The following is a 5,207-nucleotide window of genomic DNA, read 5'->3' on the forward strand; positions in this document are numbered from 1 at the left end:
AGCATCTGCAACAGATCAACCCACAGACAGGTCCGATCCCGTAGCTGTCAGGGTGAGACATCGGTCAAGCCACAAGATCACTTGACTGAATGAAGATGGACATGCTGATTCCAGAAAAGACAGCCAGTGACCACGAAATGTTCCAGCGAAATCAAACCACGAATGGTGTTGTTGACACTGACACGCCTCCCAGTACTTGGAAAATTCAGCTTGCGTCGAAAGGCGTGATAAAGCTCCTTACTACAGCTGGTCTACTTTTGGTGGACTGCGTTGACGTTGATTAATAAGCTCGAGCATCCTCAGGTAACTATTATCGGTCAGAAGGTAGGCCTAGTCGAATAGAGCTCAGAGGAAATTTCGCAGAAATAATTTAAATTAAGCTTCGTTGGGCTCATTTACCGGGAAGCCTGAACGGAAGACATTTCATGTGCAGTTTCCGGCTGAATATCGCGAACATTTTCCACTGGTCCGTTAGCCATCAATCAAAAGTACCGTGTCCACGTTTCCGCCACCGATCAGTGCTGATTTCACGCAGCCACGGTATCAGTTGCAAGCCACAATAACACTCACGCACACAAGTGCGCGTAAAACATTCCTCGTGGGAAATCCACGCGAAGCCGCGAGCAGCCTAATAGATGCTAATCTTATACTCGACCCACTCGCTGTTTCCGGGGACGAACCACCCGGGGAAGGCCACCCGGGTGGTTAGAGTTAATCATGTGTTAAACGGCAAACAGGTGCGCGGAATGAATCATGCAAATTCCGGCCCAATCCCTCGAACCGGCAAGAAGGAGCACCTGACAGGGTGACTTCTCCGGACACGTGGCCACTCTTGTGGTGGGCGCTCGGGGGTTAATTTGCTTTTCCACCTAGCCATGCATTACGTATGCATGCATGCCAGCCTCATCGGCACCGGGAGCGAATTCATTAGCTTCTGGTGCTTGCAATGCGATGCCGGTCGGTGCGTTTGGAAATTATAATTATTGTTGCGTGCGGCAACGAGGGAACGAACCAACTCCAGGAAGGCGGACGCGATCCATGAACACGCACGAACATTTTCCGATAAGCGTACAGTTTTGAGTGTGCGTTTTCGGTTTTGAGAGCAATCTGGTGTGCTTTTTTTTTTGTGCTCCCGATTATGATCTACATTAATGAGACCCCATTTATGCCGCCAATTCAAAACATCCATCAATAAAACATGCTTAGTTGGTGAATTTATAATATATTTTGTTGCTCGTGAGCTCCCTCCGGCCCTTTGAAATGTAAAGTTGTTGCCCGATGGGGTCTTCCAGGAGCCGCGTTAAGCCTCGATTTCGGGTACCGTGAAACTTATTAAAATTTCCCGCGGCCTGGGCCCCGCTTGAATCCGGATAATTGATTTCTTCGCCGCTCGCTTATCAGAACGTGCCTTTGACTTGAGCGTCCCCACACGTGGGTAGAAATCTCCTCGAGCAGCCACAAAATCACCCGCCTACAGATAACATTTCCCGGAACTGCCCCAAATCATAACCGGCTAGAAGGGCATGGCCACTATCCCTGCCAACGTGGGTGCCACAAAAGCCCTAACCGCAACCACGCGGCATAATTCTTATTTTCTCCACTAAATCCCGCCAGGAGATTAGCAAGCAATTTATCGCGTCCCACCTGGATCCGTTGGGTGGCGTGGGGTTTTTGCCTTGCCGTATTTTGGTTGGCCAACAAAACCGACACATTTTTCAAACGAACTTCTCCCCACACTGGCTCGCGAGCTTGTTTTTGGGGTGGAATTCATTCAACTTGGGGCTTAAAATGGTCCCGATCGGCTTACCGGCGTGAAATGTGTGGTCACCGAGCAGATTGGTGAGTGAAACGGAGATAAACCGGCCTTAGCCACGTGGCCCAGGAAATGAACCATGGCCTTAAAAATGGACGTTGGTCGTGGTAGGTGAGAAAAAAGAAACTCCATTGAGTTTTCCGTTCGCGGAACCGCATGATTTGATTGGAGGCAAAATTTTGTTACGAAAGGTCGATAAACAAATTACATCCGTGACCGGAAACACATCGCGTACGCCAACGCATGGGCCAGCACTCGGATATCTGGAAAATTTGCTATTTTTCGCAAAAATGTGCGTGACCGATTGCTTCTAGCTCTTAAGCTTGTTTTTGAATTTTGTAACCAAAACCACTCCACCGGAAAAAATACCGTGTGAAGAGTGTAAAATGTTAAAGTTAAAGAGCGTTAAAAAGTGTTACAATGTAAAGAGACAGTTCTTGTTTATTGTTGATTGTTTTATCAAAACCTACCAGGAAAAGAGTATACTTTTCGTTATCTATTAACCTTGAATGGGTCGGGTCCATTCAGCAAACCGGAACAATTACGCTCTTTGTTTCCGCGTAAAACATGGTTTCATTCCTGCATTTTTTTTTTTTTTCATGCAAAACAACCACTCAGTGGCTCAGAAAGAGACGTTTCTTGGTGAGTTCGTTTTGTTGTTCGACCTTCTGTAATTTTACGGGAATTTTTCAAAATATCCACCCACCGCTCGAAGACACGTTTATTCACCACGTCACGCTCGTGTACGTCACCGTGTTCAAAGATCGTGTTTGAAAGCTTTTTGTTGATGTTCGGAAACACAAAAAAGAAAGCTGACATCGGAAAAGAAAGAGATGTTTTTTTCTTCAGCCTCAAACCTCACCGTATTCTAATGAAAATTAAACTTAATTGAAATGTTCGACCCTCTCTTACGGACAGTGTTTGCATCGAGTAAAAAAGCCTCGTTGAACGAAATTAAAAGTGCGGACGATTTTCTAGAAAATACATCACAGACAAGAATTTCAAATTCGCGCTTCACGGCACATGGGATCTGCTTTGCTTCCCGTTTGAACGCCCAGCCATTTGAAGGAATGCCATTCCTCTTGGGCTCTTGGGAATCCACCTGGGCTAAAAGGGTGCATTTTTTGTCAAATTTTTCAGTACAAAAACACAAAGTCAGACCCAAAAACGAGTTCGAGATGCCGAGTGGTGGTGCCTGGTTGCTATTCGTTCTTATTTACCCGTTGGCCTACCATCACAGAAAGGTGGACAAATTTCTTAAGCAAACAGCTCTTCCAACGGCAGCTGAATCAAGACTGCCCTACTTCCAAGCAGGGCACCCGACACGCTGAAACAAACCGCTGAAACGGTCTGATGCTTCTCGAAAGTTGCTGACGTCCGTTGACGGCATCTTCGACTCGTCGTAAGCTGCCTAGCTGCGAGGACACAGCACCAATGTTGGAGCCCAAACCAACACTTGGAGCAGCCCGAAGAAAGCCAACCGTCAACGGCGGATGTGCCGGTTGTGAGCGAACGGAGAAGGAAACAATCGTCCCGCTGATTGCTCCCGAACGGTGTTGAATGTGAAAATTGTCAACTTGTCTGGCGGGAATTTGACACTCGGCGTGGGATGAAACAGGCAACGCAACGGGCTCGATTAAGGCCACCCTCTCGACGTTCTACGGCTGACATTTGCCTGATGAGATCCTCGTCTTGGTCTTTCTACAGCGGGTTTCTTCATTCACCAAACCTAGGCGTTGCTTTAGATAATGAAAATCAAAATAAACTGAGTGTTTGTTTGTAGATTTTTCTGTCCCAACCAGCTCCTTCTAGATTTCATTCCATTTTGTACGGCAAGGTATGCGCTGCATTATTCAAACCGTGCCAATTGCACTGAGCGTTCGTATTTTGATGAGAAACGCTGAATGGGGCTGCAGTACGTAGAATGTTATACAAAAACTAGCGCGAAACATGTTGTCTGAGCGAACAGGTATAAAACACTCAAAAAATCGTCGAAAATCAGGAAAAGAGTCTATCAAACTTTCAAACATAAAAGGTCATACCAGCAACTGTTTAGCGCGATTCATTTCTCAATCGGCACATTAATCGAGCTCGCAAGCCGTGGTGATTCTTTAAAATATACGCATACATTAGGCGCAAACTATTCGCCATGATCATTTCTATCCCGTCATAAATATTCAAAAAGTTAAAATGAACACAAAAAATGCAAAAAACGTCTGCAACTCATCGGGACGACCAGTTGACGATCTCGTCGTCCGAGTCGATAGTTCACTTTGTCGGACAAACTTTCGATTCTAATTAAACGCTTTCCTTACTCGCCCCATCGTGGGGAGATAACTTTTTTTTGTTTGCCACTTTATTATAGATTCCTTCTCAGGAGGTGAAACGAAATACGTTTAATTTAAACGTCCCTCGGACCTGGACGCCAAGGAACAAGATGAACTTTTTCGGTCTCTAGCCACCGAAAAGTGATGCAAAACGATTAATTTGCAATGCTCACTCGCAAATTCTGTCTGTGTCGGTTCAGAGGTCTGCACGTCTCTCGAGTGATGGTTCTAATTTTAGCTAGAAAAACGAAAACAACGCAACTGAGTCACCCCCAGTTCTCACGCTTTCTATGGAGAAGCTCACGCTAAAGTAGTTCCCAGCGGTAGCAAACATACGTCCCAAGGCGTCTGTTCACAAATTTAAACAGGACATCCGATCCCCGGGACGTCGCGGGATGTCCCGGGTCCGGAGAAAACTTCAAGCTTCCCCCAAAATCACCTCGGGGCGTCGAAAGTTGACTTTGGAACTTTATCAATCCACCTGTGCTGGGTGGGCTTGGTGGCCATTGCTTAAGTGGAGCGAATTCTTCGGTCACGAGAGACGGACGGGGCCCCAACCTTGGACACACAACAGCCAGAAGTTATTGCACATCTTCCACCAGGTGGGGAAGATACGTTCGCTTTCTGTGTGATACAGCTTATTTAACTTTGGCGTTGGAAATTTATTTCCATTCGCTTTTCCCTCCACCGGTACACCGAAGCTCTGTCACCTTGTGGTGAAGACAATTTTCTCTACTTTCCGGTTCCGGGATAGAGGAAAATCACTCCTCTCACGCGTTGGTCAACGGAAATGATTCAATTCCTTGCTCGAGCATACATCGGCCACGGGAACAATCATTCAGCTCAAGCCAATCACCTGCAACACAAGCAGCAGCATCCAGCAGGATAATAGCACAACCGAACGACCAGTTGAGTGTAATCGCTCTTGTTCGGAAAATATTATGAGAAAACTTTGACATGCGGTTAGATGCTGTCAACATCCGTATCAGCATCGACCAAATCCACCCTCACACCCACGAACGGACGAGTGCACGCCAATGCAAAGAGCGCAAGCGATCATTTTGAAA

This window comes from Anopheles nili, chromosome 3 (assembly GCF_943737925.1).
Source record: "Anopheles nili chromosome 3, idAnoNiliSN_F5_01, whole genome shotgun sequence".
Classification (NCBI taxonomy): Eukaryota; Metazoa; Arthropoda; class Insecta; order Diptera; family Culicidae; genus Anopheles; species Anopheles nili.